Consider the following 13,843-nt stretch of genomic DNA (forward strand, 5'->3'; position numbering starts at 1 on the left):
TTTTACAATGCTGTGAAGCATATCTATAATTTATGCGCAGCACTTGATCAAAACCCTCTGAAACATTGCAAAAATTTCACGTTTATATTTATATTGCTACGGAATGCTATTTGCAATGACGAGAGGCGAAGACGACGAAGTGTGGAGAAGTGTGAAGATGACGACGACGAATAGAGGCTAGCGCGGGCTGTTGCCCCTGGACCAAGTGCGGCGTATTTCATTGTAAATATACTTGTATATAGCTTTTCGTCTGCGTCTTCCTACGTTGCAATATGAAACATTTGGCAGCTTTAGAGTCTCTAACCGATGCAGTTTACAGAACTACAATTCCTGATTTTCGTGCACGGTTTCGAACTGAAAAAGCTCGTGCTCCTGTTTTTAAACTTGCCATTATTTAAAATTTTTATTCAGAATTTCATGCTTCGAATGAAAATTATGCTTCGTAGAGTTGCTAGAATTGAACTTTCTATGTGAAATTCAACAAATTTCATTCAAATCAGTGGCATACCCAGAAATTTTTTCGTTGGTCTGGCGGGAGAAGGGGCGCATACTAGATGAGTGATAAAGAGGGGGGTTGAGCAGTCCACCTGCTAGCCCAAACATTTCGCAGGTGGCCAGAAACGTCACAAAAACACCGTGACCAGGAACTTGCGAAAAAATGAAGAGGCGCTGTTGCGTCTCTTTCCCATGTTTGGTGGCGCAGCTGCAAACGGCCGGCTGAACAAGTTTGTCCTCCTCTTCATAATCATCATCAGCCTGTTCTGTGTCCACTACAGGACGAAGGTCTCTCCGTGCGATCTTCAATTACCCGTTTCCTGCGCCAACCGATTCCAAATAGCACCTGCGAATTCACTAATTTCATCGCTCCACCTAGTCTTCTGCCGTCCTCGACTGCGTTTCCCTTCTCCTGGTATCCATTCTGTAACCCTTATGGTCCAACGGTTATCTAACCGGCGCATTACATGACCTGCCCAGCTCCATTTTTGTCCTAGGCACCTGCAAAATAAAGATGAACAGGGCAGCAACTAATAGCACCCAGCATGCTACACCTTCAAATGGTAGGCGACAGCTAGGCTGGACAGCACCAGTAAAATGCTTTACAGGCATACTCTGTGGGAAGAAGTCATCCTAAAACATTCACTATAGGCATGATAAACGGGCAGATAGCACCTAAAGCACTTCGCAGGCACAATGTGCTGATACTAGGTAAAAATTTGTTGGCGTTAAGTTGAATATTAAAGCTTAAAGAGATGTCTACAAAAAAAAATTCTCCGACGATTACGATACTCCCTAATGTGAATTTTTAGCGCAGTTGTTTAGATATTTTGAATTCGCGATAAAATATGGCAAATAATTTGGCCCTGAACGACAAGGTGCTCTCGGCGGCGGCACCTAGTCTCTGCTCGGGTGTCTCGTTTAACAGCAACGGCAGACGAAGAACTTCCACCCGTTGCGTCGCTCACTGTCCAGGAAGAAAGTGTGAACACGGAACGCGGAGCGCATTTTTTATCTGCAGCAGCACAGGCGAAGTAGCGCAATGTGCCGTGGTCGCGCATATCGTATATATCGCAGCGTATCGGTGGACGCACTCGCCGCATGCCTGAGGAGGTATTCTGTAGGATTACACCCAGTGGACTGTCCCTTTCGGACGTTGCTGATGGGCTGCGGCCGGTCGTCTCCTCCTCGCTCTTACAGCTGCAGCCAATCAGCAGCGGCCGAAATGGGCAGTCCACTAGGTGGACTCTTACAGAATACTTCCCTGCTCGCCGCCGACACTGCGCTTTCCTTCTCCCCCTTTCGCCCGCTTCCCTCCTCGTGCTTCCATTACACCCTCCTCCTCCATTTTCCTCCTCACGCTATCTTCGCGATCTCCGTCTTTCATCTCCATCTGCGTTCCGGGTTCACTCTTTCACGCTTCGCTGTGCTCGTTCGCGTGATTACGAGGGAGGCCCACGCTCGGCGCAGGAACAGACGCCAGAGAGCTGCGGTCAAAAATTCTGGAATGAAAACCATGTACAGCCCAATTGAGTAACTCAAGCAGGCTGGGTGACTACTTGTTACGGTCCCGTTTCAAGGGGGATGATAATATATCATGATGATGATTATCATCATCATCATCATAGCCTTCGTCTACTCGGAGGCGGTGCTTTGCTACGGCGACATGTCATTGCAATGGCTGATGATGATATTACCTGTTTCTTTAGCAAACGAACTAGGGAAGACGGATGCGATTTCAGGAGCCATTTTGCGTGCTAAAACGTATGCCTCTCCAGGATAATTTAGGGAGCTTCGTGCTCCTACAGAATGCAGTGTACTGCAAATACGACGTAGCTGTGCTGCGCCTTTTATTTCTGCCTGGTCGAGTGAGATTTCACTTCTAAATAAGTTTGATTGAATCCTCCTATGTCACTCAACCCCCAGTTCTGTTCCTCCAAACTCTAGACGTCGCAGCGGATCACCAAGTAGACAACTCTCGTTAAGAAGGTACGGAAGACCGAGTAGTATTGCTTAGCTTTTAGGTGACGCCCCGATAGCTTAGGCCGGCTACCGGTCTTCAAGACGAACCGGCGTTGTTGGCTGAGAATGACCTGCATGACACTCGACTCTTAAGACCACAACAGCCAAGATATTGAACTGTTTTCTTTATAGATCGCCGGCTCTGAATAGGCGACGAAGCGTAGAACGGCTTGCTGACTTCGATGAATATCTCTACAGATGCTGAAAAGCGCTTGTAATAATCACAAAAACAAGAAAATAGACTTCCATTGCAGCCTAGGCTTCGCCACCCACTTCGCTTTGCTTCAGGAAGCGCCATTTTTGCTATGAGGATATCACACCTCAGCCGCCTTGGCACCGCCAATGAAAGACTGGCAGAGACGCTCTTGCCACATAGGGCAAAATTTCACGAAAATTTTTCGTGACGTCAGTACACTCGGGTGCACATGAACATCCCTGCATTCGGAGTGGCTAGCGCCGTGCTTGGGCTGAATGCCATTTAGCATCAATTCGCAGATCGCGTTTTTTTTTTGTGTCCATGCTTGTGCGTAGCCTCAGAAGACTGATTCACAGGGATGTCTGTGCTCACATTGACTGAGTGGAATATCATTTGACATCGCTACCCCAGTGACCCCAGCTTCCGCCATTCGGCTAATACGCCAAACACAACACGTACATACCTCCCCTTGTGAGGTCTTTCAGCTGACGCCAACAGTTGTCTTTTCTCTACAGGAGCTCGGCGAAGCCCCATGGGCGTGAAGGCCCGAGAGCCCAACGTCCCCCCACCCTAATAATAATATTTGGGGTTTTACGTGCCAAAACCACTTTCTGATTATGAGGCACGCCGTAGGGGAGGACTCCGGAAATTTTGACCACCTGGGGTTCTTTAACGTGCACCTAAATCTAAGCACACGGGTGTTTTTTTCGCATTTCGCCTCCATCGAAATGCGGCCGCCGTGGCCAGGATTTGATCCCGCGACCTCGTGCTCAGCAGCCCAACACCATAGCCACTGAGCAACCACGGCGGGTAATCCCCCCACCCTCCCTTCCCGTCCCACTCACCGCTTCCTACCGCGCTCGCGTTGCACGTGGTGGCTTCGTCATTTAATTCACCTGAAAGTATTCAATTGTAGTCAAAGAAGGAACATCTCTCGAGCTAGCGTTTCGACAAAAAAGTCGTGTCTTCGTCGGGGCAACAAGTGCAACGGCCAATCGATCGGAATGAGCAGCCGTTTATTTCCTTCGTCGAGCTTAAATCACCGGCTCATTCCCTCCTCCCCCTCTCCCTATACAATGTCAAAATAGAATAATTGAATGCGCAGAGTAGGATAACACAAGATGAAAAGTTGTAAAACGGGCATGTTTAGTTTTGTTAGTGAGAGAAGAAAAATTCTGCTCGGTGGCTATGTGGCTGTGGTGTTGCGCTGCTTAGCATGGCGACACGGGTGCCATTACCGGCCGCGGCGCCTGCATACCGATATAGAGGGAAAACAAAAATTTTCTGGTAGCGTGCTTCGGATAATCATTGAGGAGCCCAGGCGGTAAAAATTACTCTGAAGTCCTTTCTATACTGCGTCCCTCATAGTCCACTGAACACCATATGGATGTTAAAACCCGTAACTTATTATTGCCGAACACTTTCAGACTGCTGTGCGCTGGAGTAACGAAATAATATTATGGATATTTATCGCGGCAGAGACAGGATAACACAAAAAAATACCGTGAATGGTCAGTTCAGTTGCTGCTGACACATATACAATTGTAAAAACAAACGCTGCATAAGAGTCCGAATGTATAAATCACAGCTTTCTGACATTGAAATTACAACATACAAGGTGAAAAGAGGGGAGATAAAGTCAATAAATACCCACTGTCTCTACAGGCTTCTCTCAGTGAGTGAGTCCCCTGATGTCTGAACAACTTCCATATGAAAGGGGCACTGAATCACTTTTTGTAAATGTCGAGAAACGCATTTTAAGTTAAATTAGAATATTTCAGAAATACTTAGTCGCAAAACGTTCTTCAGTGTGTGCAGCAAAGGCGGAGTTCTTGGCAATCAATCATACAGTTTGTGGTGCTTCCACTCATTCTTTAATAATTTGCACTGCGAAGGCAATGTTGTAACCACAACACTCCGCCTACTGAACGTCACCTGGGCGCCCAATTCAAATCTGATTTTGGATGCGCACGTGTGCGCCACTATTTTCGATTTCGGCGCCTATGAGACTCTCCGCTAGGGGGCCGTGGAGTAATGACGTGCCCCACATGGGATCATGCGTCTTCCGCTCATCGCAGCGGAAAAGGTCGCTCACCCCTTTTATTGTGCACCGACAGAATCGGCAGGCCACAAGGAATTAGCTGATACCACGTACTTTAAAGTGAGCGCGTTTTTCATCAAGATTTCGAGCTTGACGACCACCGCCCACCCTCACCTTGCTAAGGATAACGCCGCGCGAGACCACACCGGCACGCCGGGAGAACCGCCATCGCACGTGCAACAGGCATCGGATAGCTCTTATTATACAGGATGCCATCACGTAGGTGAAAGCAGCTGTGTGTGGTCGCGAAGAGTGGTTGAAAACTGTCGTCCTTCTGCTGTTCGGACATGAAGGTACCCATATCAGAAAAGTGCGAAGATACAAAGGCGATGTACTGATCGAAATTGTCAATGTCCCATTCAGTCGTTGGAAGAGGCATCCTAGAGAGGCAATCAGCATCAGCGTGTCGTCGACCGCTCTTGTACGAAACAGCAAAATCGTACTGTTTTAGACGAAGAGCCCAACGCGCAAGTCGACCAGGAGGGTCCCGATCATTCACGAGCCAGTACAATAAATGATGATCTGTGACCACCGTGAAGGGGCGCCCATAGCGGTAAGAACGAACCAGTCGCACCGCGAAGATGGCCGCCAAGCACTTTTGCTCGGTCACTGCATAATCACGCGAGGAGCGACTCAAGGAGCGGCTAGCGTACGAGATCACGTGTTCACCTCCGCCGATACGCTGAACAAGCACAGCGCCGATGCCAACACCACTCGCGTCGGTGTGAACCTCTGTTGGTGCTGAGGGATTGAAGTGGCGAAGAATAGGCTGCGACCTCAAGAGGAAGCTTAATTGACGAAACTAAGAGTCGCATTCTGTGGTCCACTCAAAAAGAACGCCTTTCTGGAAAAGGCGCGTAAGAGGATGGGCCATGTCGGCAAATCTAGGAATGAATCAGCAAAATTAGGAACATAAGCCTGAAAAGCTTCGTAGCTGCTTGAAACCGTGAAGTTCGTTGCCCAGCACAAGAGCTTGTCGTTCACCAAAATGACACTTGTTCGAATTCAAGACAAGGCCGGCTTTTTCCAGCAGTTCAGCACCAACTCCAGATGCTTGTTATGCTCACTAAATGTTCACCCGAAGATGACAACGTCGTTCAGGTAGAACATGCAAACTTCCTATTTAAAGCAGCGCAATATAGTGTCCCTGAACCTTTCGAACATTGCGGGCACGTTGCACAGCCCGAAAGGCATGACGTTAAATTTGAATAATCCTTCGGACGTTACAAATGATGTTTTTTCCTTATCGTCACTGTACATAGGAATTTGCCAGTAACCTGGCCGCAGATAAACGGAAGAGAAGTAGGAGGCTGCAAAACGGCAATCGACCGCATCGTCAATTCGGGGCAGCGGGTGCATGTATTTTTTAGTAAAGTCGTTTAGGCGTCGGTAATTACCGCACAATCGCCATGCACCGTCTTTTTTTCCCACTAATATAACTGGTGCTGCCCAAGGGCTAGATGATTCTTGGATAGCTCATTTGCTTAGCATTTCTTCGACTGGATCGCTGATTATCTTGAGCTCTGGGCGTGACACACGATAGGGTTTTTGTCGAATTGGTTGGGCAGACCCTGTGTTAATGCGGTGACGAGTTCTAGACGCAGGGATCGATGGCCGGCTGTCGGTCTGCGCGAAGTCGAATATTGAAGGGGGTTTCGCAAGGAGGGCCACCAACACCTCATGCTTATGGTCACTGAGTTATTTAACGACCATGCAAAGGATCTTTGAGTCGAAATAGCGCATGTTACCGGCTTCTCTTGTGACCGCAAGTTCTGTAAACCCTGCCATGGCTGTCGGCAAGTCTTCTTGAAATGTGGCAAGCTTTAAGCCTTGAGGCAGCACCGCCGCTTCAGTAGAACAATTTGTCGCCCACAGACCCATGCATCCATTCAGCCCCCGATACCATGCAATGCAGAACCAACACATCTTTCTTTAGACAGTTCACGTGTGCAGGATCCACTGCAGCATCAGACGGCTTGCAAGTTGAACAAACAACAAAAACTCGGATCGCGGATAAAGTGGGCATAACTGTATCCTAGGAAACACAAAACACACTTTCTTGGCTGGGCGAGTCTTCCAAGATCCCGGATGTAACACTCCCGCCCACACGGAGTTCGCCCGTTCGGCAGTCAACATTGGCACCACACAATTGCAAAAAGTCGGTCCCTAAAATGACGTCATGAGTGGAAAAAGGAGGAACAGTAAAGTCAGTGTTAAAAACTCGGCCGCTCAAGCACACATCCACACTGCAAACGCCAACCGGGTATAACGAGTCACCGCTCACTCCACGAAAACTAGTGCTCTGGTCCCAAGAAAGATAATCCTGCGTCCCAGAAGGCTCTTTAACAGCTGACTCATGACGGAAACAGCTGCGACCGTGTCGACTAAAGCCATGATGGAGACACCTTCAATAAGCACACGAACCCTATTCTTTAGCATAAAAATAGTTGGAGGCATATCAGTCCACAGCAAAGGTTTCTCAACGACCTCACCTCCATCGGCCGCGCTGGCTAGTTTTCCGGTGGGGGTGACGTGAAGCGGCGCCGTGGAGATGATGACGTAATGCACCACCGGGGAGATGGTGGTGGTGGTGCTGGTGGTGGCAGAGTGCCATCGGTGCGATCGGAAGCAGGCGAACACTTGCGGGTTCTTCCTTCTCCCAAGTAACATTCTACGGTGGAATTACGTGTGACGTGGCCTGTCTTCCCGGACGTGGCCTCCTAGAGCAGAGTTCCCTGGCCGCTGTGTGTCCCAGCTGCGACAACTGCGCCACTTAAACGGCATCGATTGCCGTTTAAGTGGCGGCAATCGATGACATATCGGGCACTGTAACCAACGCCCGATATGTCGGCGTTGGTTACAGTGCCTGGCTACGTAACCTGGTGTGCCACAGCTGTAGCACGCCGGCATAGGGCGAACTTCGGAATGCTGATGACAACGTTCTGCCGCGGCCGTGCGTGGAGAGTAACGAATATTCTCGCCTTGTAAGTCATAGGCACGGGCTGGTCGTTGAGAACGAAGATAGCATGGGCGCTCGTCAAGGCGTCGGTCAAAAGAATCGTTATAAGATGGTAGAAAGCGCTGCCAAGGAGTCGAGGGACTATATTAGTATGGACTATATTTTCCCTATGTTTTAACTTGCCATTCGCTGATGACATTGCCTTCTTTAGTAACTCAGGGGACCAATTGCAATGTATGCTCACTTACCTGGACAGGCAAAGCATAAGGGTGGGTCTTAAAATTAATCTGCAGAAAAATAAAGTAATGTTTAACAGTCTCGGAAGAGAACAGCATTTTACGATAGGTAGCGAGGCACTGGAAGTGGTAAAGGAATTTATTTACTTAGAACAGGTAGTGACCGCGGATCCGGATCATGAAACTGAAATAATCAGAAGAATAGGAATGGTTTGGGGTGCGTTTGGCAGTCATTCTCAGATCTTGAACAGTAGGTTGCCATTATCCCTCAAGAGAAAAGTGTATAATAGCTGTGTCTTACCAGTACTCACCTACGGGGCAGAAACCTGGAGGCTTACGAAAAGGGTTCTACTCAAATTGAGGACGACGCAACGAGCTATGGAAAGAAGAATGATAGGTGTAACGTTAAGGGATAAGAAAAGGGCAGATTGGGTGAGGGAACAAACGGGAGTTAATTACATCTTAGTTGAAATCAAGAAAAAGAAATGGGCATGGGCAGAGCCGGTAATTAGGAGGGAAGTAACCGGTGGTCATTAAGGGTTACGGACTGGATTCCAAGAGTATGGAAGCGTAGCAGGGGGCGGCAGAAAGTTAGGTGGATGGATGGCATTAATAACTTTGCACGGACAACATGGCCACAATTAGCACATGACCGGGGTAGTTGGAGAAGTATGGGAGAGGCCTTTGCCTTGCAGTGGGCGTAGCTAGGCTTATGATGATGACGATGATGATGATGATCATATTTTGATGGTCTTTCACAAAGAAACTTCTGCTATACGAATAGGCATGCACTCGTGTTTCCTGTTCCCCATTATCTTACAACTTATTTGGAATCTTATTACCTATACTCCATTTCAAACATCACGTGCAACGCTGTGGAGGCTAGAGATACTCTTTGCAGTGGCTGCCTTCGTACTTAGAAAAAGTTCGATGCGCTTTAGAGCAATTGTGCGAAAATGTCCTTTACATAGTCTGAGTATAATGAAAAATAGGTTTAATACTTAGAAACAAACATGATGTTGTGTTCGGCTATCTAATGCGTTGTTTTAGATGAATTTCATTTTTTCTGCGCTTCTTTTTGGCTTTTTCTATTGACAGCGCGTCGCGGCAGCCTCACGTGCACGCTCGCGCGAACAAACGGCGTTGCCTTGCAGCGAAGCATAGACGGACTGCGCGGAGTGATACATTTTTGTCACCAAATGACTTGCGTAGCTTCCACAGCATTGCACCTGATGCCTGAAATGGATTATGGGTATACTTAAGCGTGTCCGTCGAATGATCAGTCATCCAGGGATTAAAACTTCCCTTTAAATGGGTCCTGAATCACATTCTATGGAAGTGGAGAAAGGGATTTCAAGTGAAAATAGGTTATTTCAGAAAAACCTTGCCGCAAGAAGTACATCAATGCGTTCAGCAGAAGCGGAGTTATTGGCAATCAAAGATGGCATTGGCTGCGCTCCCGTTCCTTGTCCAATGCCTTGCGCTGCGAAGGCTACGGCGGAGTGGGGAGAGCCTTCCAAATATCACCGTGGCGCGTAGTTGAAATTTCATTTTGGGCATTACCGTAGACGCCACGTCATTCGATTTTAGAGCCAACGACTCACTAAAGGTAATTTAAAGGCGGTTTTCCTCAGCGAGCCGCAGTGCGCTTAACCAGTTAGTGTCCCTGTATATGCTCCCGCAGGCAGCAGAGTTGAGCATAGGTCCGCCATTGTGTTCGAGCTCTGCAGTGAAGCAACTCTTCGAGCGCGCAGGAGGCAAATGCAATGTAGTGTTCCATTTGCTTTCTTCTCTGCTGGTCATGAGCTACACGCGGCAATTGTTCGGAAGTGGTGAGCAAGATAGATAGATAGATAGAATAAACTTTAATGTCCAACGGAAAAAGGTGATCTGCCCACCCCCCGACGCACAGGTCAGGGGGCGAGTGCCGCCGCCTCAGATGCAGGCTGGGAGGTCTTGGGTCTTGGGTCTTGGGAAGAGGCTGCTGGTGAGCAAGATGACACTCAATGCAGGCTGCGCTCGAACGATTCGCGCAGCCGGAGGGGGGGGGGGAGGGTGCCAACCCCCCCGAAATATTTTGTTTGTATGTACATATATACAGGCACATACACAAACACACGCACGAGCATACATATAGAAGTAGGACTACCCTCGATCTCCTGGAATAAAATACTGACCACACCCGCGGCTCGAACAGCTCAAAAAACCGCACGCAAACGCGCGTTCCCTTGCAACTAATAGCGGTGTAATGTTTTTCAGGATGCATGTAAAGTTTTCTCGCGGAGGCCGAAAGGCAAGAAATGTTTTCAAGGGTGCTTAAAGAAAACTTCGCGCACGTGTGGTGGATAATTATGTGAGCACATTTTGGCGGCCGCAACCAGGCGACTAATGATTGTGGCCAAGAGAACTATCCTACCGGTAGTTATTTCAGTGACAGTTAAGTGTGGCCATCATTCATCACTAACCGTCATTCACAGCTGCTGCACCTTTTCAATATATGCGCTACAGGCACGTATATTTAAACGCATTTCAAATGTTCACAAGCGCACATTTTATGTAAAGCTTATTTTTACGATTCATACCGTAAACTTAACAGCTGCTTTGTAGCAGAAAACCTGCAAGTGGAAAAAGGTTCAAGATGCCCGAGCTTCTAGATCAAATTTATTTCGTACAGGGGAATGTATGAGCAATGGCTGGTGGCAGCAGGAGATGAGTGCTGGTTCTTGGAGCCTTGGGGGCAGAATTAAAAGCCACTGGAAAGGCAACAAGTTATTCAGAGTAACAACAGGTTATTTTTATTGCGGTAATCATATAAGATGGTAAACTTGAAAAGTAATTATTCACACATTCCCGACTGTAATATGACAACACATTTTTCTTCATCTCTTCGTACTGCTCCCGTTATTTACCATGACACAGCGCTTATTAAATGCAAAAAAAAAACAATTTCACATTGCTCACGTCGACTAAGGCTGATCGAACAAGTAACACATTGCAGGTGGTAAATACTCAAGCTATCGCAGCTATCTCATCAGCGGGAGTGCACGATGTTTTCGCCGACTACAAAACAATAAACACGAGCATATTAATCAAACTTACATGAAAGATCGACGACGACGAGATCGTCGTTCGACGAGATCGAACGACGACAAAAAAAAATCAGAATAGAGAAAAGCCAGGATGCAGTGGCAAATTGTATCTGCTAGTATTTACTCCGTTTTGAACACGCTGTTATAGAGCCGCATAGACAGAACAATCGTGCAAGCTACACATCGAATTGGGCGACTTCGTAAGAGAAGTGACATCCAACCCTGAATCTGTGTCGTGCTGCAGATATACCCCAAAAACTGCACAAGTGAAAAACCTCTCATGCCAGGTACACGCACTTCAGCGTGTACAGGAGTGTTACTCGAGATAAATGCTGCTTTAGTGCAAACAAACTGAACACGCCTCTGTAAACAAGGCGAACGCACCTCGCATATCGTGGTCACTTTCGGAGCTGGCCGGTCACGTCCGTCCACACGGAACTGCGTAAAAATCATTGTCACCTTCCGTGCGATTTGTGCAGTTTGGTGCGCTTCACCCCGTCATACTGGAATACAAGATGTGATGTGATGTGATACAATGATGTGATTCGTACCACTTCACCAAAGTTGCTAACTTAATATCGTCAAATACCGTAACTGAAACCCCGAGCCGATCACTCGATGGTGCGTTGATTGTAATTTCATTGGCACTGGCAGAAATGACTCGGCGTCGCGCCCGTGAAGTTCGCTTCGCAGCGGAGCAGTTGAACATTTGACGTCATTATTGTACCACGTGTTAGCGCTCGGCGAATAGCGGTGCGAGCGGCGCCGGGAAAGTTATGCGCAACTCTGCTTCTTGCGGGAGCATGTACAGGAACACTATAACCAGTGGCCTCGGGGCGGCACAACGCGGCGGCCGCAGCATCTACGCTAAATAGTAAACCACAGCCATTAATAGCAGCGGCATAAGGAACTCCGCTTTATTACGAAATAAAGCATCCAGAAGGGAATGAGGATCATGCAACTGTTTAAAAGAGAGCGTTTGAGAGAAAAGTGATTTCGCGCTCCGTTTGCTAGTTCTAAGCATCGCGTACGACAGCAAAACTTCGCAGAGATGTTCACGGCAGCGTATGCTACGTGCGGACTATGTTATTTCATCAAGCCCGAGGCGCGATTCAGGGCCCCTTTAGGTTAACTTCAGAAACCCTTCCTGTCAAAACCAAATTAGAAGAATGGTCCTGTTTCGTGCCGTGGTTGAGAAACTGCCGTTTTCGTCCACATGCTGACACGATTGGCCGCTGCTTTGTAAATTGTAGGGATGCCGTCTTCTTCTGGGACCTTATCTAAAGAACCCTTCAAAAAGATTTAGGCATCACACCATACACAATCTGTTTCCTGCCTTTTAAAAATCCATGTGACCCACCACATGACATGTTCAGGGTACTTAGTCTAGATATGCCTTTTGGCGCCGTAGAGTGTGTGACACTTACGCTGAACCAACGCGAAGCGCTCGGTCGTTTTTTTCGGGAATATGCTGTCTAGGTTCGTGATGTGTACGCTTCACAAGAAACAGCGCAGGACCGGATGCCTTTAATGGCCGCTTGCCCTCGCTTGCCCAACTACTGAATCTGTTTTCAGTCACCCTAGATTTCTGTAGCGCTTTGCTGTATTTTTGTCTTGCTGGAGATACTACTCGCATCTATAAAAGACAAAAAACGTTGGCGTGGCTCAGTGGTAAAGCAGGAAACTCCCGTGCAGCGGACTCGGACTCGCCAACCGAAAACGGTTTTTGAAAGAGGCTTTATAGCTTACGCTGTAAAATATTTCTTAAACAAGAACGGAAAGAATCAGTGTGTATCATAGCGACCACAATGCCGTTATAGGAGTAATTTTCAAGAAAAATATGGGAGGTTTTGTAACCTGCATCGAAACGACGACTTCTGTCATATCTCATATATGCCATATATCACTTTGAGGAGCATGGTGCTAAATGAGCGCACATCATGATATCGGTGTTTGAAAAGTTTCCCTACATTAGGCGCAACATCTCCACAGCTTCGCCGACCAATAACCTTCACAGGCGTCGATTGGCGGTAATCTTCAGTTAAAGAAAGCATAGATTATGTCAAGTCCCCTTACCTCATTTTACTTCCAACTAAGCTATCCACTAACATTCTTGCAATGCTTGATTATCTTCCCCCAGAAAACACAACGGCAAACCATAGCCCAGAAGACACTGAAAAATTAACCATGAGCAGGACCCCACATGAGAGAGAGATACGGGAGGCGAACTACAACGCAGGAAACAAGAGCATGAGAACAGCCAGCGCTGTTTTCACTGAAATAGTGAGTGCTGCGACCGCAAGCGAGAGCAGTGCTGCGTCTTCCAAAGCGACAGAGGCTACTACGGACGGTACACAAACTACGAGCGCGAAACCGTCCACCACTGTTTTCACTGAAGAAGTAAGTGCTGCGACCGCAAGTCAGAGCAGTGCTGCGTCTTCGAAAGCGACAGAGGCTACCACGGACGGTACACAAACTACGAGCGCGAAACCATCCACCACTGTTTTCACTGAAAGAGTAAGTGCTGCGACCGCCAGCCAGAGCAGTGCTGCGTCTTCCAAAGTGACAGAGACTACCACGGACGGTACACAAACTACGAGCGCGAAACCGTCCACCACTGTTTTCACTGAAGAAGTAAGTGCTGTGACCGCAAGTCAGAGCAGTGCTGTGTCTTCCAAAGTGACAGAGGCTACCATGGACGGTACACAAACTACGAGCGCGAAACCGTCCACCACTGTTTTCACT

Source organism: Dermacentor albipictus, chromosome 4 (genome assembly GCF_038994185.2).
Source record: "Dermacentor albipictus isolate Rhodes 1998 colony chromosome 4, USDA_Dalb.pri_finalv2, whole genome shotgun sequence".
Lineage (NCBI taxonomy): Eukaryota > Metazoa > Arthropoda > Arachnida > Ixodida > Ixodidae > Dermacentor > Dermacentor albipictus.